This window comes from Ascaphus truei, chromosome 1 (genome assembly GCF_040206685.1).
Source record: "Ascaphus truei isolate aAscTru1 chromosome 1, aAscTru1.hap1, whole genome shotgun sequence".
Taxonomy (NCBI): Eukaryota; Metazoa; Chordata; class Amphibia; order Anura; family Ascaphidae; genus Ascaphus; species Ascaphus truei.
Genome location: NC_134483.1, coordinates 418889911 through 418917204, shown reverse-complemented (window position 1 = coordinate 418917204; position 27294 = coordinate 418889911). Strand labels below are relative to the sequence as shown.

The window sequence follows — 27294 nt, the reverse complement described above, 5'->3', positions numbered from 1 at the left end:
ACTTGGGCTGGGACTTAACTTTGAGGGAGTTAACGATGGCTGTGAGCACCAATGAGGATGTCTGCTTCTCCACACACCCTGTGACGATGTCATCCGTTCCTGCCTATTTCTACTGGGACTGTGTTAGTTCTCATTCTGCAACCCCTGAGTGAAGGAGGGAGAGGGAGAGGGAGAGAGAGCAGGCGTTGGAGATGCAGGGTTAGGAAAATACCTTTGGTCCTATTGGACCTGAGGGAATGGTCCTGAGGAAGGGGTCTTAACCCCAAAACGTTGCCCCCCTATATCCCTCCCCCACACCCCCATGTCCCCCCTTCCCCATTGTGGCTTTCCCTGTCTTTTTCCCTTCCCCTGTGTTGTGTCCTCACATTGTTTGCATTTAGAGGGTAATTTTAGTACTTGTGTGATTTTCACTCGCATTGTTCCAATTTATATATCTTGTGCTTCTATTATTAAACTTTTTCATTTTTGGCATCTTCCCACATTTTATAGTATTCCATCAGCCAGTGAGTGCTGGAACACAATTTTATATTTTGGTTATTATTTGGGAGGAATTATAGTCCTTTTGCACCCTGCATTCGGTTATTGTCACTTTGAATGCTGCCTATCCCTTTTTGTTACTTTTATGGTCAGAAATAGTTCCACATTCTCAATGGTTGGTGCAGAAAGGTTGCAAGCCATTGGAGCATAAAGCAGTAGCACAGTTTGTAAAGTCGATTATGGGGTATAGTATTAAGGCATGATTTAATACAGCTATCGGATATTGGACTAGATATCTTCAATCTGGGCACACAGGAAGGTTTGGGGGGAAAAATGTTCTGGTGGAAGGACAGCACCCAATTTAAAGAGTTAATGGTCTCAGTGGTGGATTAAGAAAGGATTAATTGGATTAAGTATGTGTAGCCTAGGTTGCCTGGTTTGTCTTTTACCTCCGCTGCAGCTTGGGAGAAGGGGGGTTGCTGCGGAGGCCGTCACGCTGAACGAGAGCATCGCCGGACCTCCAGAGAAGAGCGCTATGTTAGATATGCGCAAGCATGCGCAGTGGCTGCCGAGAGTCGCAGCGGCCATTACAAGGTTCGCGCATGCGCAGGGAGCGTTGCGGCAGCCGTTATAGGTAGCGCACGCGGCTTCAATGATAAAAGGGTTCCGCGGGGACTACAGCCCCCAAAAGGCCTCAGGGCTGCGGAGTCAGGTGACTAGGCCTGGCCAATGGAGTATTAGGATTCCCTGCTGAGGCAGTTGTTACAGTTGGTGCTCTGAGGGCTTGCTGGCAGTTGGAGCTGGGACACAGCTAGGAGAGGTTGTATAGGTGCATGGGTCTGTGACCCTCTGCACTAAGCCAGAGATCCCCTAGGCCCCAGTTAGGCCCCAACTCACCCTAGATTGTGGGTGCTTTAGGGATACCCCCTTCAGTTAGGGATTCTGCCCTTTTAGTGATTAGCCAGCTTAGGGCCACAGCGTTTTCCTTTGAACTATTGCTACTACAGTCTGGCACCAGACTGCAAGAGAGGGAGCGACCAGCCTTGCAGCGGTCACTCCAGAGGGAGACATCCCATCCAGCGAAGGATATCGTTAGATTGGCGGATCCCCTGTTTCTCATCGTTTTCTCGCCCGGGTGTGGACACATCCGGCAGGTACCGTTCATAAAACGTGCACTAACACCGGTATAATAAGGCACTGATCACACCTAGAGGGGTGGGCATCTTTTGGGGACACTTATTGGGTGAAGTGACCAAGGGACACACCTCTGGTACTGTGAACACAGTTTGGGGATACACGGTGGTGGGACAACACTCTGCGCGGCGAGGTGTAGCTGTAACCATTAGTATTGCTATTGCCTGTATGTGGTTCATGGTTATTGCTCACAGTAAAGATTATAATTATAATCTGTGGACTGTTATTAATAGTTCTTGCCCAGGGTTATCCCAGGCAATTGGGATCCCGTGCAGGTGGAGGCGCTGCCACTCAGTATATTTGCTACCCCAGGCTCCCAGTAGCGGAGGCTCAGATCCCTGTGAGCCGACAGGTACCGCCAGCACTAGTAGACCCTTCAAACTAGAGGGAAAGAGGGCTACATATGTTTAAATCTTTTTTTAGGTTATGGAAAAGTTTAGGTTCCTGGATGGGGGGAGGAGCCAATGGTTTGTTACATTATGGGTCTCTGACACTCAGAGGCGAGAGATTCAATTTATACTGTGATGGTTAATAAATGGCGAATATCACAAAGGAACAATTGCTCAATTTTACCAGATTCTAATAAAACACTACAGAGGGCAAACAAGTAAAAACACCTCAGACTGGGAAAGTGATATAGGTCATTCTCTTGTAGACGGGGACTGGGAGGAAATATATGAATGAATAGCCAGAGCATCTCGTTGCTTAGCGGTTAGAGAAACTAAGTTAAAAGTCTTACATAGATGGTACTACACCCCGGCCCGACTGCACTCATTCTTACCATTAACCTCTTCTGTGTTGGCGTAATTGCGGACAAATAGTCACGTTCAAGCATATATGGTGGTCCTGTCCCAAGATAATTCTTTTCTGGGGAAAGATTAGAAGATTAATAAAAGGGGTATTAGGATTGGATCTGACTTGGGACATGGGAGCTGTGCTTCTATTAAAACCAATAGAGGGCCTGGAGAGGAAGGCAGATCACATAACACAAATCCTGTCGGCAGCCAAAGTAATGATCGCATGATATTGGAAGCAGAATGACACCCCACCCATCGCAACTGTGAAACACAAAATGCGTCATATAATGACTATGGAGAGACTTACTAGCCTAATCTACGATAGATAGAACACATTCCTGACAACCCGGGAACCCTGGGAGGCATATGTATGGCAAAATCCAACTTGACTTAGACAGAGAGACTGGACCTGACCGTTCTCTACCACGACGGCTTAGAAATGAATATGAGTCTTTGTAAATGTACAATTGATTGTATATGGAAAAATAAGTTGCATTGTGCTCTAAACAAAAATTCTCAGCAAACATGGATGGTGTCTTTAAGTATACAGCGGATTACCCCTCCAGAGAAAGCAAAAATAAGGCTGGAATGTAAGGTAGCACCCATGTACCTGTTAGATGAGTAACTGGAAAATAAAGTCCCACATGCACTGAAGTAAGGACAGTATACACCTGCCAGTGTCCAGCGTTAGTACAACATCATGGTATACACATGGGGCGACAAACAAAATCCTTGCAGCCACTTAGGAAAAGGAGAGTGAAAAAGGCTCAATGTAGAGTGTTACTCACGCAATTGTAGAGCCTGATAAGTCACAGCTCCTGGGGTGTACCGTGCCTCCGTTGTGGTGGATGAACAGGAAAGTGAAAGGGCCATAAGCCCGAAACGCGTAGGTGTTCTGTTTTTTGTACGTTTGATCCATTAAATTTTTATTGTGGGAACGCACCTCTGTGTTAACTTTTGTCTTAGTGGAACCAGTGCTTCGTTTTTTCTTCTCTCCTTGTTACAATTGATTGTAGGCTCCCTGCGTGGAGACCAATCTGGAGGCGTCCCCCTATTCTCCTCCTCCCACCCCCCTTCTTATTTTCTGTATCCCCCCTCCCTCTCCTCTTTTATGTTTGCTAAAAAGTAATAAAATATAAGTTGGGGAAAAAAATCAGACTTGTATATATGCACATCTTTATTTATATAGCGCCATTAATGTACATGGCGTTTCACAGCAGTAATACACGTGACAGTCATATACAGTAAATAACAAATAATACAAATAACATGGGAAGAAATGCCTCAGACATAAAAGTGACATTTAGGAAAAATAGTCCCTGCCTCAAAGAGCTTGCAATCATAATGTACAGAGACAGTAGGAGGGAGTTCTGGTAAGTGCATCTGCAAGGGGCCCAGGTCCGATGTCTGAGGTGTATTGTATCAGCCACGGAGCTACCATATGCTTAGTTAGGCCGTGATTTATACCTAAAACGCCGGTGGCATCGCGTTGCATGTCGCTGCGCGGCTCAAAAACAAGATACAAAAAAAAATGAATGTACACAAACCTGTAGCGACGTGCGCACCAATGAGAGCGAACCGCTCACGGCCACGCCCCCTTGCCTCCTCTCACTGCCTCCTCTCTTTGATCATGATGCCGCTCGGCGGCAGCGTGAGGGTGACGTCACCGGATCGCACTGCCACTCAGCGGCATCTGGTATAATCGTAGCCTTGAGGAGGTGAGTTTTTAAGATGGGTCTTAAAGGTGAATCAAAACCTTTCCAGCATTTAATACTTATCTTTCCATGATGTATTCTGTTCATGCTAATGTTGTATCTTGTTTGGTTTCTTTTATCACTTGATAGGTTTGTGTTTTTTTTTTGTAATTATGAAGCTCTTTTAGTCCCATTGGAAGAAAATCACTACATTAAGTTATTATTCTAAAGTTATTAAAATGAATGCACAGATATTGTAAAACAAACAAGCTCATCACACTTTGGAAACTGCAACTATTGTACAGCTGCTACAAATATCATATCTACCCACTCATTTCTGCGTTTGCAGCACAAAGCTTGCCAGTTCTTAAACATGTGTTTCCACCTAGGCTTTATTTTTTCTTTTTGTTAATACTAGGTGGAAAGCAGGGTGTTTCCTGAGCTGAGATGTAGGTGTGTAGCATGACAAAGTGCTTTGCACGAAACGCGTTGAAGGGTTTCGCCCCTCTTTTTATGCCTTGCCAATAAAGAAAGTTTTTGCCAGACCTGTTCTCTGTTGGATGCTGTGCGCTACACACCTACATCTCTGGAATTCGTTTACATAGCAGCACGCATTGGAAGGGAGACTCTGGAGGTGAACAGACTGTGAGTACTCTTAAGGGGCTATCCCAATGAGGTGAAGGAGGGTGTCCTAGGACAACTTCCCCAACCTTCAGGGCTTCCTGGTGCCCCCACCCCCATTATTATGGACTGAGTATACTAATACACAATACCTTAATACCCAGTGTCTCCCTCCCTTCAGAAGCACACATACAGCACTTTGAGCACCATTGTTCTATTCTGACCTGTTTCCTGAGCTGAACGGCATCAATTACAGCTCTGGAGACCCCTGCTTCCCGAGATATAAGCTTTGCTATTTTTATTGCACATTGATTCATTTCTTGCTTTGTCTGACTCAGCTGTTGCAATATCTCTGCTGTGGGACAGAGGGAGCCAGAAATGTATGTAACAACCCACAGTGAGTAAGACATGTTAATAGGAGTAGCTTTAACCCAAAAATATGTTACAGGATTGTTAAACAACTGTAGCCCTTTTTGTGAACGCCTGCAATAAGGAACTACTGTGGTGCATGTACCTGTGTCCTCAGGAGCTCTGAGCCTCCGCTATTTGGGAGCCTGGGGTCATACCTTTATTAATCGCGGTGCAGCGCCTCCACTTGCCCAGGATCCCCATGATAGAGATTATACCCTGAGCAAGAACATCACAACAGCATTATGCAACAGCAACCTTTTATATATCTTATACTATATTAGTGAAAGCACTGTATGTTTGCCTGCCTGGATGTCCGGTGTCCCTAGGGGAAATCTCATTGGTCCCTTGGGCCGCCCCCGCACACCTCTCATTGGCCTGAGGCGGAGTGACGGCCAAAGGACACACACACAGGGACACACACACACACACACAGGGACACACACACAGGGACACAAACACACAGGGACACACACACACAGGGACACACACTCTCCCCCGTCAGTTGGACCGCAGCTCACCTTCCACACACCCCCCCCCTCCTCTCCCGGTGCCCCTCCTCTCCCGGCGCCCTCCTCTCCCGGTGCCCCTCACTCTCTCCCCCCTCCCCACCTCACCCAAATCCCCACGCTCCGCAACATCCCCAGCAGCACCATCACCCTCACCGTGCGCCGTGGAGGAAGCGGGCCTCCTGCTCTCCCCATCACGTGTGACGCTACCGGAGAGGGGAAGCGCGGCGCGGGACTCCAAATCACGTGCGCCGCTACCGGAGAGGGGAAGCGCGGGCCGGGCCTCCTGCTCTCCCCATCACGTGCGCCGCTACCGGAGAGGGGAAGCGCGGTGCGGGACTCCCCATCACGTGTGACGCTACCGGAGAGGGGAAGCGCGGCGCGGGACTCCCCATCACGTGCCACTACCGGAGAGGGGAAGCGCGGCGCGGGACTCCCCATCACGTGCCGCTACCGGAGAGGGGAAGCGCGGGCCGGGCCTCCTGCTCTCCCCATCACGTGCGCCGCTACCGGAGAGGGGAAGCGCGGGCCGGGCCTCCTGCTCTCCCCATCACGTGCGCCGCTACCGGAGAGGGGAAGCGCGGGCCGGGCCTCCTGCTCTCCCCATCACGTGCGCCGCTACCGGAGAGGGGAAGCGCGGCGCGGGACTCCTGCCACTCTTGCCCCCACCCCCCCCAGCTTCCCGAACTCACCTCCTGCCCCAGCCAGATGCCACGGGGTCAAGGTAAGTCACACACCGTCTCCCACCCACGCACTGTCACCCAGTCACCCACACACCCACCCAGTCACTTTCACCCACCCAGTCACCCACCCACCCACTCACTCACTCAGTCACCCACCCACTCAGTCACCCACCCACTCAGTCACCCACCCACTCAGTCACCCACTCACTCAGTCACCCACCCACTCACTTAGTCACCCACCCACTCACTCAGTCACCCACCCACTCACTCAGTCACCCACCCACTCACTCAGTCACCCACCCACTCACTCACTCAGTCACCCACAACCCCACCCAGTCACCCACTCAGTCACCCACCCAGTCACCCACCCACACACCCACCCAGTCACCCACCCACACACCCACCCAGTCACCCACCCAGTCACTTTCACCCAGTCACCCACTTTCACCCAGTCACCCACCCACCCACTCAGTCACCCACCCACTCAGTCACCCACCCACTCAGTCACCCAGTCACCCACCCATTCAGTCACCCATTCAGCCAGTCACCCAGTCACCCACCCAGTCAGTCACCCACTCACCCACCCAGTCAGTCACCCACTCACCCACCCAGTCAGTCACCCACTCACCCACCCACCCAGTCAGTCACCCACTCACCCACCCAGTCAGTCACCCACTCACCCACCCAGTCAGTCACCCACTCACCCACCCAGTCAGTCACTCACTCACCCACCCAGTCAGTCACCCACTCACCCACCCAGTCAGTCACCCACTCACCCACCCAGTCAGTCACCCACTCACCCACCCAGTCACTCACCCACTCACCCACCCAGTCACTCACCCACTCACCCACCCAGTCAGTCACCCACTCACCCACCCAGTCAGTCACCCACTCACCCACCCAGTCAGTCACTCACCCACCCAGTCAGTCAAGTGTCAGTCACCCACCCACCCAGTCACCCATTCACCCACCCAGTCAGTCTCCCACTCACCCACCCAGTCAGTCTCCCACTCACCCACCCAGTCAGTCTCCCACTCACCCACCCACCGACCCAACTCACCCACCCAACCACCGACCCAAAGTCACCCACCGACCCAAAGTCACCCACCCACCGACCCAAAGTCAAACCGACCCAAAGTCACCCACCCACCGACCCAAAGTCACATACCCACCGACCCAAAGTCACACACCCACCGACCCAAAGTCAAACCGACCCAAAGTCACCCACCCACCGACCCAAAGTCACCCACCCACCGACCCAAAGTCAAACCCACCCACCCACTTAGTCAAGTGTCACACACCCACCCAGTCACCCACACACTCAGTCAACTCAGTCACCCACCTAGCTGTCAAGGGGGGGGGGGGAAGCCTAACCCTGTCGTACGCCCCCCCAAAATTACATCCCGGGCAACGCCGGGTCTCTCAGCTAGTCATGCATAAAGAACAAATGATCTGCAGAATAAACATATAACATTACACACACACACCGTGGCTCGGCCACACCTTATTAGGGATAATGTCCTGTACATAGGTGGCTCTGCCACTCTCCCTAGGAGTATGTCTTATAACCAGTATAGGTATGGTACCATAGGATTTGCACAGTTGGCCCAATTAGTTAGTGGGAGGCGGGATCAGCACCTGGTGACCGGTGTAGGTGCACTTGTAAACAATGATACCTTCCGGTCACTGCGATGACCATCACACTCCACGCAGGGTCCTAGCGTTGCTCCAGCCTTTCGCCGTCACTCCTTGCTGCAGCGCCGTCTGTATCCAATCCAAGATGGCGGCCGCAGCTCCGCAGCCAAATCACACTAATGGGAAATGTCCCTACCAACTAAGGCCGTCCTTACAAAACAGCACCCTACGATGACAGGGGAATACTCCTCGGGCCGGGGGAATACCTTTCACCTAAGCGGACGGGTCACTGACCCTCCGCTCGCGCACACGAGGTTCCGCCAACCTCCTCCTTCACCTCCCTCTCTGCTATGACCCACCGCCCACACGCATCCGGTTCCTCTATACAGAGTCTCGCACCCGATTGGTCCCCAGCCTCAGCTGACTCTCTCGCAGTTCGGAGTTCAGAGTTCAAACCCCCAAAGTCTCCACAGATTGGTTGCCCTTCGCGCGCTTCTCTCGCGCATGCGCAGCCCAACTTGTACACAGTGACCTTGCTGACAGAATGAATAATATGGCGCTGCCTTTGTGATTGACAGCGCGGAACCTTTAGATATATATATGCACATCCTTACATTCTCCCCTCTCCAGAATCCAACGTCCCCGCTGGACTACATAAACCACATATATATATTTAACTATTTACACAACCCTCTCAGTCCTAGATTAGGTTACACATTTCGTTAAACAGTACCATCATAGCTTGCATCCTATGCCGAGCCCACTGCTGAGCCTCATAATGGGGTGCCCCAAATTGATCATATGCCATTCGCATGGGAGGCTGACAGGCTCTTTGACTTCGCCGGGGTTGATTCTCCTCTGCTTCCTCTGCAGAGTATCCAGTCTCAACTGGTGCTTCCATCTCTACCCTTGAGGGGTTTCCAACATTAGTACTGTCTCTTTGGGGTGTGAAACATGGACTTCGAGGGTCTAGGGGCTGACTCGTGGGAGTCAAAGGGTCAATGTTCGGGCCAAGAGGCTCTTTACCCGTGGCTCCTTCGGGAGATGCCTCCGCGGCCGGAAGGTCCCTTTGAGAGGTTCCTTCCATTGGATCCTCAGAGGTGGCAATTTTTACAGTCTCTGGGCCATCCTCTGTGTGTTCAACTCCTCCATCTATGGGCGTGGCTGGGACTTCCAATTCGTCCGTCCCTACTCGAGGTATGGGAAGCAGATGATTCCTATGCCACACTTTTACGCGGCATTCAGAATCCTTGATCCGGTACACAGGAAGACCAGGCATTTGTGACTCCACCTCATACACACCCTCCCGCCACCGGTCTGCCAATTTATGCTTCCCAGGAACACCTAAGTTGCGTAAGAGGACCGCATCTCCGGGGTGAATTTCCTTATGACGTACTTTGTGATCGTAGCGCCTTTTATTTCGTCCGTTCAGCCAATTTATAGGCCAACTGTAAACTGTCCTTTAGTCGCTGGACATATCGGAAATGCGTTCTATTGGATACCCCATCGGTAGATATCCGCAGGCGCACATCCACCAGTAACCGGGCTTCTCTTCCGAACATCAAAAAATACGGGGTATACCCAGTGGACTCATGTCGGGTACAATTATACGCATGTACCAATGCCTCGACGTGTTTACTCCACTCCGTCTTTTGCGGGCTCGTCAGAGTTCCTAACATATCTAACAAAGTGCGATTGAACCGTTCAGGCAAAGCATCCCCTTCGGGGTGGTACGGGGTAGTACGCGACTTGGCAATGTTCAGTAGTGTGAGCAACTCCCGTATCAGTGTACTCTCAAAGTCTCTGCCCTGATCAGAGTGAAGACGATTCGGCAACCCATAGTGAATGAAATATTTCTCCCATAGTACTCGGGCCACCGTTACGGCCTTCTGGTCTTTCGTAGGGAACGCTTGGGCGTACCTAGTGTAGTGGTTAGTGTTCACTAGAACATTACTAACTCCCCGATTGTCGGGCTCGATACAGAGAAAATCCATACACACCAAATCCATTGGACCCGAGCTTTTCAAGTGTGCCATAGGAGCCGCCCTGGTGGGCAGTGTCTTTCTTTGTAAACAGCGATTACACCTCCGACAATGTTGCTCCACGGACTCCCTCATTCTCGGCCAATAGAACCTATCCTGTAGTAGCCCAAATGTCTTGTCAATGCCCAGGTGACCATGGTCATCGTGAAGGGCCCGGAGGACTAGGGTTCTCAAACGTTCCGGCAAAAACAGCTGACGCCGATCGGGATGGTTATGATAAGGTATCACCCGATATAACAAACAATTGTCCATTTCGAACTTCCCAAACTCATTTGACAGGAGTTTCACCAAATCTTTGGGGGCTCGCTTCAGTATAGAAGGGTTATCTTGTTGTACCGCTTGACGTGCTAGCTCCACTATGGGGTCTTGTGTTTGATAATGCACTAGATCCCTCCACGAGATGATATTATCGTCAGTGATATTCATCCCTTCTCGACCCTGATAGGCCCGAGGAATAGCCCGCGAATGACATCCCAACGAGTCAACAACCCGTAATTCCGAGAATGCCACGTGGTCGTCGACTACTGCAGCCACGGAGCAGAGGGCACGAATCCCGGGACCCGGTATCTCTTCCCAAACTTCCTCATCAGGGGTGGATTGAAGGCCAGGTCGACGAGACAGGGCGTCGGCACCTATGTTGGTGGGTCCGGGTTTGTATTTAAGGTTGAACCTGTAATTGGCTAGAGCAGCTAACCACCGATGTCCTGTGGCGTCCAATTTGGCAGACGTATTGATATAGGTCATGGGATTGTTATCCGTGCGTACTTCGAACTGTACCCCATATAGGTAGTCATGCAGCTTATCTACCACAGCCCATTTTAGCGCCAAGAATTCCAGTTTATGGACCAGGTAATTCTGCTCGCTAGGGGTTAAGCTTCGGCTCGCATAGGCCACCGGACGCAGCCCGGTCTCATACTTCTGATGCAAAACCGCTCCTAATCCGCTGAGGCTAGCATCGACATGTAGAACATAGTCTCTGTCGGGGTCCGCGTAGGCCAAGACGGGAGCCTGAGTGAGGCTGGCCTTTAAGTTCTTGAAGGCCTGTTCACATTCTGGAGTCCATGTCTTCCCAAAGGGTGTCTTCGCCGAGATTCCTTTTCTCCCGGTTTCTCCCGGATACACCTTTAGAAGATCATTCAGTCGCTTGGCCTTACTGGAATAGCTCTCTACGAACCGCCGATAATAGCCACAAAACCCCAAGAAGGACCGCAACTCTTGAACATTTTGAGGTCTAGGCCAATTCACCACCGCCTCTATCTTCCCTGGGTCGGTGGATACCCCATCAGCCGATACAATATGACCCACATACGTCACAGAGGACCGACAGAATTTGCATTTGTCCAGCGACAGTTTGAGACCCTCCCCCTGAAGTCTATCCAGCACCTTCATCAGTCTCTCGGAGTGCTCCTCTAGAGTCCGCCCGAACACGATAATGTCGTCCAGGTACACTAAGCACTCTCGCGGGTTAAGGTCTCCGAGGGTTTTTTCCATTAGTCTCTGGAACGTGGCCGGGGCACCGCAGATCCCTTGCGGCATGCGGGTAAATTGGTAAAACCCTAATGGACAGATGAAGGCCGTTTTTTCTTGGTCTTCCTGGCCCATGGGCACTTGATAATATCCGGACCTGAGGTCGAGCACACTGAACCATTTGCTTCCCGTCAGAGCGTTCAGGAGGTCCTCGATTCGGGACAGTGTGTACTGATCGGGAATAGTACGGGTATTCAGAGTTCTGTAATCCACACATAGACGGACCGTCCCGTTCTTCTTGCGGACTACCACAATGGGTGAGGCGTAAGGGCTCCGAGATTCCTGCACGATGCCAGCCGTTTCCATCTCGTCGATTAATCCCCTCACTTCGTCAACATCCCTGGGGGCAAGCCGGCGGGAGCGCTCCCGGAAGGGGGTAGCGTCGCTCATTCGGATGGTATGGTGGGCGCTGCGACTGCAACCCACGTCCATATCACCAGTGGAGAACACACTCCTTCGGTCGTGTAGCTCGTTCAGCAGCCTCTTCCTCCATACATCCGGGAGTGGCGAGTCGCCGAAGTCAAATTCCAACGCTGACTCGACGGTATTAGGTGGGCACCTAGATGGTCCCGTCGAAACCTTCTCCTCAGGAGTTACAGGGTATATCCTTCCCAGCGTCTGCCGCCTGTCGATAGTCATGGGGTACGGGGATATATTCTGCACGTACACCCAGGTGCGCCTCGGAATCTTCCCGGGCCATTCCTTGACAGAGGCTAGTACTTTGTACCCCAAACGTTGTTCGTCCTGGGCCACACTTTCCACGGTGAAGAGTTGATCCTCCAACCGTCGTCGGGGGTAGCGACAAGCGGCGACCATCATTCGTCCTTCCCCCGGGGGAATTTGAGTCAGTCCCCATTCTTGACTGTAAAGGACGCCATACTCTTCTTCAGCCGCAATTCTACCGCAGACCTCTTGGAGGGCGGGACAGGCCGCTAAGGCCAGCAGTGGGGCTTCTCCCGCTTCTTGCAAAAACTGGCGGAACACCGCGCGCACAATGTCAGCGTTGGTCCCCAAGATGATTGGGGCGCTGGGGTGGTCCTGAGGTTCGGGGCACACTAAGGCCTCCACTTCCATTGGGTGATGTTTACCAGTATTCAGCTGGAGAATATCTAACTGCACCTTTACTACTCCGTCTATGGGGTAATCTTCATGACTCAATCCCCGTAGTCGCATGGCAATCCGCAGATAACAACGGCAGTCGGTGGAGATGTTGGTCGTAGAAGGGCCGGTATACGATGGTTACTTGAGAACCCGTATCCAACAATGCGGCGGCGTAGATGCCTTCGATAACTACGCGAACAATGGAGGCGGGGCCAATTCGGGAGCTCTGAGAGGGCGGCAACACCTTTTCATCCTCCAGGGGTTGGCACGGCATCGATTGCGCCGGTCGGGACGACGTCCTCCGCGAGGTGGGGCAGTGGGCCCGTAAATGTCCCATCTTTCCACATGCGTAACACTGCATTTGGCTGAGGTAAGCTTCGTCTCTCCTGGTTGGGGGACTTCGCCCAGTCGGGGGACGAGGTCTGGGTGTCACTGGGGTAGGGGCATCCTCGGAATCGGGATCCCCAGGTTCGGGCACGTCGGGCTTTGGGTCCACTTTCTTGGCTTCTTTACCCCCGGGCGGTGGCTTCTTCCCGGTGGCTAAGTCACGCCCTAACAACACCATCTCGTGCGCTTGGACCCGATCCATTAAGTCGTGAAACGACAGGGCTTGTCCGGGCGTTATGCAGCTACTGACCCGCACCGACACGGGGTGTAGGGGTAGGAGGCCCCTCAGCAACTGAGTGGTACGTATTCCGTTGGCTTCTTTCCTTGGCAACACGCCTTTCCTCACCATATTCCAAAGATCCAGGTGTAGTCGCCTGAGAAAATCGGATACCATTTCCCCTTCCTTCTGGGCTAACGCATGAAATTTTGACATCAAAGTGTACATGTCCACCGGAGCTCCATACGCCTTGGTTAGGCAGTAGATGAGATCTGCTGCATCAGCTTCCGGGTTGTCATCACGGTAGTAGTGCACCATGTGGGACGCGGGGGGTCGTAGGCACTCGACGATGCGCTGTCTGCGGACCGCGTCCGTGCAGGTCCATTCAAGCAGTACCTGTTCGGTATGATCCAACCAGTCCTCTATCCCTACTTCCCCTTGGGGCGTGGGTTTCTCACCGGAGAAGGCCTTTAACTTCCTGTACTGGAGCGACTGGGTGGTATTGTGGATAGCGGCGGCTAGGGCGGGAAAAGAGGTGTCTCCCGGTAAGCTATCCCCAACGGCAGGGTGAGCGTCCAATCTTGATAGGCTAAGTCGGTTGAGGCCAGCCCGCAGGCCGGACGGGGTAGATGAGGAGCCTAGGCTCAGGGCTGCGGGCCAGCGAGGGTGCAGGCCACGGTCAGGGGAGTGGTCGGGGCCTCCCGTCGCGGCGCCAACGGTGGGGGTATACTCTCTCCGGGGGGTGGAAGTGGCATGGGGCACAGGGGTGTCCGCCTGGACTATGGGACAGCGCACCCCCGGGGCCTCGGGCAGCAGCAGTATACGGGGCAAAGCCTCGGGGCATATATCTTGTTCAGTGGCATACAAGATCCGGCGCCAGGTCTGGTCGCGGTCATAAAAATGGTCTTGTACTTGGGCATTGTCCAGGAGAGGGAGCTTTCGGACCTGCTCGGTCACTGTGCCTAACGAGATCATGGCGGGGACATGGCCCAGCGCGAAAACACGGTTCAAGGGAATCCCGCGCCGTTGGGCCCACTTGCGCACCTCGAGCGCCGAGGGCACCGACATGATGCGGGTTGGTTACACAATAGAGACCAAAAAATGTGGGGGCACCCCAGGTCTAAGATCTCAGCAGCGCCTCCAAATGTAGCCCTTTTTGTGAACGCCTGCAATAAGGAACTACTGTGGTGCATGTACCTGTGTCCTCAGGAGCTCTGAGCCTCCGCTATTTGGGAGCCTGGGGTCATACCTTTATTAATCGCGGTGCAGCGCCTCCACTTGCCCAGGATCCCCATGATAGAGATTATACCCTGAGCAAGAACATCACAACAGCATTATGCAACAGCAACCTTTTATATATCATGCATAAAGAACAAATGATCTGCAGAATAAACATATAACATTACACACACACACACCGTGGCTCGGCCACACCTTATTAGGGATAATGTCCTGTACATAGGTGGCTCTGCCACTCTCCCTAGGAGTATGTCTTATAACCAGTATAGGTATGGTACCATAGGATTTGCACAGTTGGCCCAATTAGTTAGTGGGAGGCGGGATCAGCGCCTGGTGACCGGTGTAGGTGCACTTGTAAACAATGATACCTTCCGGTCACTGCGATGACCATCACACTCCACGCAGGGTCCTAGCGTTGCTCCAGCCTTTCGCCGTCACTCCTTGCTGCAGCGCCGTCTGTATCCAATCCAAGATGGCGGCCGCAGCTCCGCAGCCAAATCACACTAATGGGAAATGTCCCTACCAACTAAGGCCGTCCTTACAAAACAGCACCCTACGATGACAGGGGAATACTCCTCGGGCCGGGCGAATACCTTTCACCTAAGCGGACGGGTCACTGACCCTCCGCTCGCGCACACGAGGTTCCGCCAACCTCCTCCTTCACCTCCCTCTCTGCTATGACCCACCGCCCACACGCATCCGGTTCCTCTATACAGAGTCTCGCACCCGATTGGTCCTCAGCCTCAGCTGACTCTCTCGCAGTTCGGAGTTCAGAGTTCAAACCCCCAAAGTCTCCACAGATTGGTTGCCCTTCGCGCGCTTCTCTCGCGCATGCGCAGCCCAACTTGTACACAGTGACCTTGCTGACAGAATGAATAATATGGCGCTGCCTTTGTGATTGACAGCGCGGAACCTTTAGATATATATATGCACATCCTTACACAACTAAAAGACAAAACAATATTACTATGAGATTTATAATGTAAAGAACAATTTTAAACAAGGCACTCCCACTTTCAGCCACAAGGTGGACTCCTACAGTATTTTGAATACATTGAAAAAGAAAGATAGGAGATATCATGAACAGAGAGATATCAAGAAAAGAAATAGCTCTGGGAATTAAAGAATTTATGTCTTTCAAAGCCCCGGGCTCAGATGGACAACCAAATTGAGATCATAAAAAATGTGGTGGACTTCTGATCATTTTTTTTATGCAGATTACTCTGTGTTGAAAGGAGAACATAATATTATTATTCTTTATTTATCAAATGTTTTACCAGGAAGTAATACATTGAACGTTACCTCTCATTTTCAAGTATGTCCTGGGCACAGAGTTATGATGACAAATACATGGTTACAAAAACATAGTTACATTAAGTGAACAGTGTTATACATTACTGTATATACAAGACATTGCATGCAGTTAAAGATAATATATATTGTAGGCATATTTAACAGTTACAGACCAGATTAAAATTTGAGACAGCTTTACTTTTGAAAGAACTTAAGACTGGTGGCGGCAGTGAGAGTCTCCGGTAGATTGTTCCAGTTGTGAGGTGCACGGTAACGCTAGGTCCCCAGTGCAGCTGGCGGCTCGCGTGACTGTACGTGCACCTCTCACCAGCCCCTTACCTCCTCCCTAGATGTCCCTAGTGCCTCCTCGCATCCAGGCTCACTGCGCACTGCAGGGGATACAGCAGAATTGTGATCCCGAGCGGCGACGCGTCACGTGGTGCGCCAGAGAGCCAATCAGCGGGACCTTAGCCTCTGCTCCACACTGCTGCTCTTCCGTCTTGTACCTGGCAGCTGGTAGGGAGGGGGGGGGAGAGGGGGTGTTACGAGGTGTGTGTGTGTGTGAACAAAAGGGCATTGCACCTTTAACAAATGCAGTCTGTTTGTATATACTGTGCTATGATATTTCTTGTTTTGCTGCTCAGAAGTAAGACTTTTGGAACACTTGAAAAGCTGATCGAAACGTCATATTTTTCACAATCCATGTTAAAAAAATGGAAAATGTTATATGGCAGATTGCACTTATAACATGTAGAAATAATACATTTAAGTGGCGTTTCTCGCACAGTACCCTTGCCCCCGTCATGGCCCCGCCCACCCCATCATGGCCCCGCCCACCCGGTCATGGCCCCGCCCACCTGGCATGTTTTGACCACGCCGCCGACACAAAAAAATGCTCCCTACAGACCGCAGCTCGCGCCACCAGAATGCAAGGCTGGCGCGCCAGCGCGTGCAGTGGGGCCCTAGCCTAAGAGAAGGAGGAGCGGTCGGATACTTTGTTGAACCTTGGGACCATGAACAGTCTTTTTTAGTCAGATCTCAAATGAGAAGTGCTGCACGTGGTAGGGGGGAGGAGCTTGTTCAGATATGAGGGTAGTTTGCCCTGAAAGTATTTGAAGGCAAGACAGGAAAAATGAACTTTGCACCTACACTAGTTCTTTGAGCATTTCGGAGTGATGTGTGTTGTTATTGCATTGGAGGACAAAGCGGCATATTGAGTTGTATAGGGTATCAAGTTTGCCAAGGTGAGTTTGGGGTGCCGTGCCATAGACTATGTGCCCATAGTCTATAATTGGCATCGGCATCTTCTGTGCGATGCGCTTTCTGACCAGCAGACTTAGGGAGGATTTGTTCCTATATAGTACACCTAGTTTGGCATAGGTTTTGGATGTCGGGGTATCAATGTGCAACCCAAATGTTACATGGGAGTCAAACCATATGCCCAAATATTTGAAACTAGTAACAGGGGATAGGATAGTATTAGAGTTGGTTTTGATCTGGAGCTTATTCATTGGAAGCTTTAGAAATGTAGCCTTGGTCCCAAATTCCATTGTTAGTCTTGTCAGTGTTTAAAAACAGTTTGTTTTGGGAAATCCAATTTTCAAGTCTCAAAATGTCAGATTGAAGTACGTGTCGAAGGTCAGGGAGGTTAGGGCTGTGTGCATATACTGTATAATTGTGTCATCTGCATACAGTACATGTGTATTGAAGCTCCCTTACAACTGTAGGAAGATCATTGATGAACACTGAGAAGAGTAGGGGCCCCAGAACAGAGCCTTGCTGGACACCACAGGTAATATCCAAGGGGTTGGAGTTAGAGCCTGAGAGACACGTGTTGGGATTTATCTGATAGGTAGGAATGATACCAGCTTAAATCATGCTTCCCTATTCCAGAGAACTTGAGTTTGTTAAGCAAGATAACATGATCAACAGTATCAAAAACCTTTGCAAAATCTAGGAATATTGCAACAGTGAGTTGTTCCAGTACCATTCCACACTAATCTCATTGTAAACTTTTAGCAGGGTAGTTATCGTGGAGTGTTTCTCCATTTGGAGTACAGACCAAATTTTGCCTTTGATGTATATCATTGAGGGGAGGTTTGCTTTTTTCCAATGTTGGGCTCTGGTACACCTTGTTTCTGTCACTATATTAGAGATTAGTTTGTTTGTGTGTTTGTCTAGGTCTTGGATGTTAAATGTAATAAACATGACAATGGGTTCAGCCTCCATGTAAAGCATAGGACATTCTGTATCAGCCTGCGTACTTTGGCCCAGAGAAGCAACTTTAGGGCAGGACCACCACATATGTAGAAAGTCGGCCCATTGTCCGCACCCCCTGTGGCAAATGGGAGAAGAAGATCCTGGGGAAATCTTTGAAAGCCACAATGGAGTTAGATACCATCGGTACAGGACCTTATATGCATTTTCTTTTATGATCATATAAATGGATGTCTTTGAGGCGGCTTCGAAGATGTCCTCCCAGTCCTCTGGATCTAATACCCTACCTACATTCGGTTCCCACTCATGTGTAATCCTGCTGGCCTCCTGTGGACAGACAAGAAATATTGATGGGTAGAAAACAGAAGTCATCTTTGATTAGGGGAATTAATGTATTGTATGTCTTTATTTATATAGCGCCAAAAGTGTACTCAGCGCTTCACAAAGAATACAGTACAGGGAATTATAATGATACAATAAGTGCAGCAAAATCAGACAATAGGAAAGGAAATCCCTGCCCCGAAGAGCTTACAATCTAAGAGGTTTAATTGGAAACTTACAGACAGTAGGTGAGGGAGTAAGTGCTGTAGATGGCAGTGCTTGGTCACAATGTGTGGTAGGAGTGACTGAGTGTGGGACAATAGCCATGAGTGCAGGCTATTGGGATACTTGATTTGTGGGGTGAGATTTAAGGCTGGTCAGTATTAAATGAAAAGATTAACACCATTTAAAGGGGAAGAGATGGCAGGGACGCATGAGTGAGATCAGGTGTGTATGTCTGACTTCAGGCTATGGGGAGATCCCCAGCAGTGGGAAGGAGTAGATAGAGGATTTGTGTCAGGGTTTTTTATTGAGGGGTATAGAAGTTGTTGGGAGAGGGATGTATAAATAATGGTGCAGTGGGGAGTGGGGAAGTTGGAGAGAAGAGAGACATTCACAAAGGAGTGAGGAAACAGTAAACAGAAAAAGCAGTAGGGAGGGCATAGTAAGATGCAGGAGGAGAGACTTCACAGGTAATGGAAGATAAAAATGAACAAATAATCACAGATGTTAAAAGAAAATGTCTCACAGTGGAAAAGTTGTAATGCAGAGTCCAGATCTTCCTCCAATCTTCACCTCCAATTTCAACTCCAAAATTAACTCTTGTAGACACTTTAGATATGATACTTTAGATATGATACTTATTATGTGACTCTTTTGATGTTATACAGCCATATGGCTCACAGCCAAGTTACACCGACTTTACCCTAATCACATGCATTTGACTAACACTTAAGGGAGGGGTTTGCCTGATCAAATCAGACACACAAAATAGTTAATTAGATTATCAATTCTCTCTCAATTGATTGGAGTCAGCACAAACAAAAACTAAGGCGCTCTCTAATGGATGAAGAGTGAAATATAAACGGTGATAATACTACCGTAGATCGAACTGACTCCCACATGTACCAGAATAAGCAGTACACTACTGCGGTGTCAGTTGTCTGCTGCTCAAACCACTGGGAATCTTTCCAGGATCCCCAAGACAGGAAAAAAACAAAATACAACATGAGCGCACAATGAATAATATTAGAACTGCTCAGACAAATACTGAGTCAATGGCTGATTTGGTAGTGTAACACCAACACACTGGTAGGTGTGTAGGCTTTCAACCACACACAGTGTGGGGCAAAGGGAATGGTGGATATCAAAATAAGATGATGGAATAAAATCACTACTCACACGGCCTTGTGTGAACAAAAGGTCTTCAATTGGTATCTTTACTATCTCTGATAAGTTCAACCCGTCCTGATTTTTCACAGTGGGTTGTTGCACTCAACAATGAATCCCCAGCCCTCTCGTCATAGGTGAGAGGTCCCAGTCCAAAAAATGGATATGAGAAGTATGTAGTAAAAGAATAACATGTATTTATTATAAAAAAATACACAAACTCACATCTAGGTATGCCTCAGTGATCACTGCGGAGTCCGCTCTCTCTACAAAAACAAGCTGCTTCCCGCCGCCGCGTCCGGTGGTTTGTTGAAGTGCTTCGTCAGCGTGTAGACAGGGATAGTCTCCTACGGTGGCCTCCCACGCCTCCTGACTACCTCTCCCACCCAAGATCACGGCTTCACGGACTTTGACAATTCTGACATCTACAATCCAAGACCACAGCTTAACGGACTTCTACGATTCTGCTCGTTCCAACCAAGGACCCTGCAAGTATACGGATTAACCCACTCTCTCCAACCCAGACCCGGCAACACTAAACAATCCGCCTTCCAGGCACGCCTCCGCTGCTGTGGGTGTGTGGTTTCGTACATCACCACCTCAGTACCGGGGTCTTGTCTTGTTTGTGGGTAGCGCAAGCGTTACAGAAGGTTCCCAGGTCCTGTGGCTGCAACAAAAGCCCAAATCATCACCTCTCCACCACCGTGCTTGACAGTTGGTATGAGGTGTTTGTGCTGATATGCTGTGTTTGGTTTTCGCCAAACGTGGCGCTGTGCATTATGGCCAAACATCTCCACTTTGGTCTCGTCTGTCCAAAGGATATTGTTCCAGAAGTCTTGTGGTTTGTTCAGATGCAACTTAGCAAACCTAAGCCGTGCTGCCATGTTCTTTTCAGAGAGAAGGGGCTTTCTCCTGGCAACACTTCCAAACAAACCATACTTGTTCAGTCTTTTTCTAATTGTACTGTCATGAACTTTAACATTTAACATGCTAACTGAGGCCTGTAGAGCCTGAGATGTAACTCTTGTTTTTTTTGCAATTTCTCTGAGCATTGCACAGTCTGACCTTGGGGTGAAAAAATATGGGGATTAACCCCTAGGTGTACCGAGGCTACTACCCAGGCTACAATATATACTGTCCATTGGTCATGGAGAAAGACACCACTCATGAGAGATTATAAATATAAGGCTATATAAGCCCATCCGGAATCACATCAGGGTTGTGGGCTAGGAAAATTGTCCGGTAGAAGTACAGAGAGGCACCTCCTGGAAGGGCGCCTCAAGGTAAGTCACTGATCCGGTGTCCGTCAGCCTCACCTCCACCCTGTGTACTGCGATAAGCCGTTCAGCTGGTCAGTACTCACAGATTCCGGTTCTATCTGGCCAAGACGCTGAAATGTGCGCAGCTTCTGTCCTTGCTGCTCGTGGTGTCGGCGTGCTACAGCCGGAAGTGACGTCAAACGAGGAAAAAATGATAAACCGCGGTCACAGCAACTCCAACGGCCAACGCATTGAAAAAAGTAAAAAACTTTATTGATGACTAACAGTGAACATCAGCAGCAGTACACTGACGCGTTTTGTTCAATGATGGACTTTTTCAAAGAGTGATTAACCATGCATTCTAGTGATACTTTTATATTTGGGATGACGTGTCAAGATAATTATATTATCACAGGGATGGACCTTCCCCTTCACCTGCAAACTAATTAACCAATTTAAACCTTTTACACGTCACCACACAAACAGAAGGGCCAATATATGCAACAAACAACACACAATACACATATATTCTAAAAAAAGAATAAAGGAAAGAAAAAATACTTTAAAAATATGGTGTTAAAAACAAGAAAACTGAATGCTCACATAATTAATATAGTAAATAAGTAATGTGATAAATGTGGATAACTGGCACAAACATTTGTTATTTAAATCAATTAACTATGGAATAATAAATCATTTTAATATAACACAATTGTGAATATTATTAGTGGGCACATAAATAACAAATATAGAAATTTTGATGCATATGAAAAGGTCATGCAAATACTGCATACACAATAACAATCACAAGACATGCATTATATTAATACTGTAACCATAAAACAATATACACCCCGAACACTCCCCACGCATAATGTCAACCAACCAAGAAGTGTTTAAGTTCCCACTCCTGGCTGATGCCAAATGGATGGAGTGTTTTCAAAGTGTATATCCAGTACATTTCTTGTCTATTCAATGTGCCTTCTCTATCGCCACCCATTACATGACGGGGAATATGCTCAATAGCTAAGTACGAAAAATTATCTATTCCACCTCTAGGGCACCTAGAAAAGTGTTTAGGCACCGGATGTGATAAATCCTTTCTTTTTATCAGACGAACATGCTCTGCAATTCGCATTTTTAATGGTCTGATAGTTCGTCCGACATATTTCTTATCACATCCACAATGTAGGAGATATATTGTAAATGTAGTATTGCAATTCAAGAAGTTCTTAATATAGTATTTTGTCTTATTATGGTCAGAAGTTATAACTTTAGTGGTATGTACATATTTGCACATGGAACAATTTCCACATGCAAAAAAACCTTTAGGTATCCCTCGTATATTAGTATATTCTGAACGAGACTGAAAAAGGCTTGGTGACAAGTGTGAAGCAAGCGTTTTGGCCTTACGGTAGGTAAACTTTGGCCCATTTTTAACAAATTCAGAAATGTCCTTTTCCAGGGACAGCGTTTGCCAATGTTATACACAATATCACATATTAGATTCGTCAATCAAAACTAATATGTGATATTGTGTATAACATTGGCAAACGCTGTCCCTGGAAAAGGACATTTCTGAATTTGTTAAAAATGGGCCAAAGTTTACCTACCGTAAGGCCAAAACGCTTGCTTCACACTTGTCACCAAGCCTTTTTCAGTCTCGTTCAGAATATACTAATATACGAGGGATACCTAAAGGTTTTTTTGCATGTGGAAATTGTTCCATGTGCAAATATGTACATACCACTAAAGTTATAACTTCTGACCATAATAAGACAAAATACTATATTAAGAACTTCTTGAATTGCAATACTACATTTACAATATATCTCCTACATTGTGGATGTGATAAGAAATATGTCGGACGAACTATCAGACCATTAAAAATGCGAATTGCAGAGCATGTTCGTCTGATAAAAAGAAAGGATTTATCACATCCGGTGCCTAAACACTTTTCTAGGTGCCCTAGAGGTGGAATAGATAATTTTTCGTACTTAGCTATTGAGCATATTCCCCGTCATGTAATGGGTGGCGATAGAGAAGGCACATTGAATAGACAAGAAATGTACTGGATATACACTTTGAAAACACTCCATCCATTTGGCATCAGCCAGGAGTGGGAACTTAAACACTTCTTGGTTGGTTGACATTATGCGTGGGGAGTGTTCGGGGTGTATATTGTTTTATGGTTACAGTATTAATATAATGCATGTCTTCTGATTGTTATTGTGTATGCAGTATTTGAATGACCTTTTCATATGCATCAAAATTTCTATATTTGTTATTTATGTGCCCACTAATAATATTCACAATTGTGTTATATTAAACTGATTTATTATTCCATAGTTAATTGATTTAAATAACATGTTTGTGCCAGTTATCCACATTTATCACATTACTTATTTACTATATTAATTATGTGAGCATTCAGTTTTCTTGTTTTTAACACCATGTTTTGAATGTATTTTTTCTTTCCTTTATTCTTTTCTTAGAATATATGTGTATTGTGTGTTGTTTGTTGCATATATCGGCCCTTGTGTATATGTGGTGATGTGTAATAGGTTTAAATTGGTTAATTAGTTTGCAGGTGAAGGGGAAGGTCCATCCCTGTGATAATATAATTATCTTGACACGTCATCCCCTATATAAGGATCGCTAGGATGCATGGGTAATCACTCTTTGAAAAAGTCCATCATTGGACGAAACGCGTCAGAGTGTACTGCTGCTGATGTTCACTGTTAGTCATCAATAAAGTTTTTTACTTTTTGAAGTGAAATTTCTTTCGTGGCACCTAGTCCTGATAGAGCAAAACTGGATAGATGGGGGGCAAAATGTGAAACGGAAGTGACGTCACCTAATGGACGCCGCTCCACTCACACGTCCCCTGTCCCCTGTCACATGCGCCAGCGCCGCTCCTAATCGCCGCCGCACCCCCCACACACACCCCCCACACACCCGGCTGCTGACATATGAGGCGTGCCGCCGCTCCTAACGGCCCAACTGTTCCACGACAGTTGTGATGGCGCCGCTGACGGACGCCACACATGTGCAGAAGCGGCTGGCTGCGGCATCGTCCCACCCACACGCTCCTCACGGCGCCATTCAGCCTTCCACTGCCGTGGGCGTTTGCGGCCCCTTGCGCCCGCAGGAAGCGGTGGCACACGGCGCAAACCCGGGCGCAACCCGTGCGGCACAGGGCCTCGGTCACTCATGCCCGTGCCGGGCGCATGTACCCCGCGGGGGGTGTGTGTGCGCAGATTGCGTGCGGGGTGTGTGCGCAGATTGCGTGCGGGGTGTGTGTGTCTGTGTGTGTCTGTGTCTGTGTCTGTGTCTGTGTCTGTGTGTCTGTGTGTGTGTCTGTGTATGTGTCTGTGTGTGTGTCTGTGTGTGTGTCTGTGTGTGTGTCTGTGTGTGTGTCTGTGTGTGTGTGCGCGCGCGCTCAGAATTTGCATAAGGGGGGGGAGAAAGGTGGTGCGCAATGTTACGCCCCTGGCTGCAGCTGGACACATACACACTGACTGACCCACCCACACACTGACTGACCCCCCCACACACTGACTGACCCCCGCACACACTGACTGACCCACCCACACACTGACTGACCCACCCACACCCCCCCACACACTGACTGACCCACCCACACCCCCCCACACACTGACTGACCCACCCACACCCCCCCCACACACTGACTGACCCACCCACACACACACTGACCTACCCACACACTGACTGACCCCCCCCACACCCCCCCACACACTGACTGACCCACCCACACACTCCCACACACTGACTGACCCACCCACACCCCCCCACACACAGACTGACCCACACCACCCCACACACTGACTGACCCACCACACACCCCCACACACTGACTGAAACACCACACTGACTGACCCCCCCACACCCCCCCACACACTGACTGACCCACACCCCCCCACACACTGACTGACCCACCCACACCCCCCCACACACTGACTGACCCCCCCACACCCCCCCACACACTGACTGACCCACCCACACCCCCCCACACACTGACTGAAACACACACTGACTGACCCCCCCACACCCTCCCACACCCCCCCACACACTGACTGACCCACCCACACACCCCCACACACTGACTGACCCACCCACCCCCCCCACACACACTGACTGACCCACCCACACACCGACTGAACACACACTGACTGACCCACCCACACACCCCCACACACTGACTGACCCACCCACCCACACCCCCCCCCACACACTGACTGACCCACCCACACACACTGACTGACCCACCCACACACTGACTGACCCCCCCCCCCCCCCACACTGACTGACCCACCCACACCCCCCCACACACACACTGACTGACCCACCCACACCCCCCCCACACACTGACTGACCCACCCACACACCCCCACACACTGACTGATCACACACTGACTGACCCCCGCCACACACTGACTGACCCACCCACACACCCCCACACACTGACTGACCCACCCACATCCCCCCACACACTGACTGAAACACACTGAATGACCCACCCACACCCCCCCACACACTGACTGACCCACCCACACACCCCCCACACACTGACTGACCCCCCCCCCCACACACACTGACTGACCCACCCACACACCCCCACACACTGACTGACCCACCCCCCCACACACTGACTGACCCACCCACACACCCCCACACACTGACTGACCCACCCACCCCCCCCACACACACTGACTGACCCACCCACACACCGACTGAACACACACTGACTGACCCACCCACACACCCCCACACACTGACTGACCCACCCACCCACACCCCCCCCCACACACTGACTGACCCACCCACACACACTGACTGACCCACCCACACACTGACTGACCCCCCCCCCCCCACACTGACTGACCCACCCACACCCCCCACACACACACTGACTGACCCACCCACACCCCCCCCACACACTGACTGACCCACCCACACACCCCCACACACTGACTGATCACACACTGACTGACCCCCGCCACACACTGACTGACCCACCCACACACCCCCACACACTGACTGACCCACCCACATCCCCCCACACACTGACTGACACACTGAATGACCCACCCACACCCCCCCACACACTGACTGACCCACCCACACACCCCCCACACACTGACTGACCCCCCCCCCCACACACACTGACTGACCCACCCACACACCCCCACACACTGACTGACCCACCCCCCCACACACTGACTGACCCACCCACACACCCCCACACACTGACTGACCCACCCACCCCCCCCACACACACTGACTGACCCACCCACACACCGACTGAACACACACTGACTGACCCACCCACACACCCCCACACACTGACTGACCCACCCACCCACACACCCCCCACACACTGACTGACCCACCCACACTGACTGACCCACCCACACACCCCCACACACTGACTGACCCACCCACCCCCCCCACACACACTGACTGACCCACCCACACACCGACTGAACACACACTGACTGACCCACCCACACACCCCCACACACTGACTGACCCACCCACCCACACACCCCCCACACACTGACTGACCCACCCACACTGACTGACCCACCCACACCCCCCACACACACTGACTGACCCCCCCACACCCCCCCCCACACACTGACTGACCCACCCACACACCCCCACACACTGACTGATCACACACTGACTGACCCCCGCCACACACTGACTGACCCACCCACACCCCCCCCACACACTGACTGACCCACCCACCCCCCCCCCCACACACTGACTGACCCACCCACATCCCCCCACACACTGACTGACCCACCCACACCCCCCCACACACTGACTGACCCACCCACACCCCCCCACACACTGACTGAAACACACACTGACTGACCCCCCCACACCCTCCCACACCCCCCCACACACTGACTGACCCACCCACACACTGACTGACCCCCCCCCCCACACACTGACTGACCCACCCACATCCCCCCACACACTGACTGAAACACACTGAATGACCCACCCACACCCCCCACACACTGACTGACCCCCCCACACACTGACTGACCCCCCACACCCCCCCACACACTGACCCCCCCACACACTGATTGACTGACCCCCCCACACCCCCCCACACACTGACTGACTGACCCCCCCACACCCCCCCACACACCCCCCACACACTGACTGACCCACCCACACCCCCCACACACTGACTGACCCACCCACACACTGACTGACTGACCCACCCACACCTCCCCACACAGTGA

At 50.4% G+C, this 27294-nt stretch overlaps 1 protein-coding gene across 1 annotated transcript in view; it reads left to right on the top strand.

The window, feature by feature from the left end:
- Positions 1 to 1282: 1282 nt before the first annotated feature.
- Positions 1283 to 27294, top strand: part of MGST2 (microsomal glutathione S-transferase 2) — a 49651-nt gene continuing 23639 nt past the window's right edge. The window contains exon 1 of the mRNA XM_075614989.1: positions 1283 to 1631. The gene's annotated coding sequence lies outside the window, so the exon portion shown is untranslated. The remainder of the gene's footprint in view (positions 1632 to 27294) is intronic.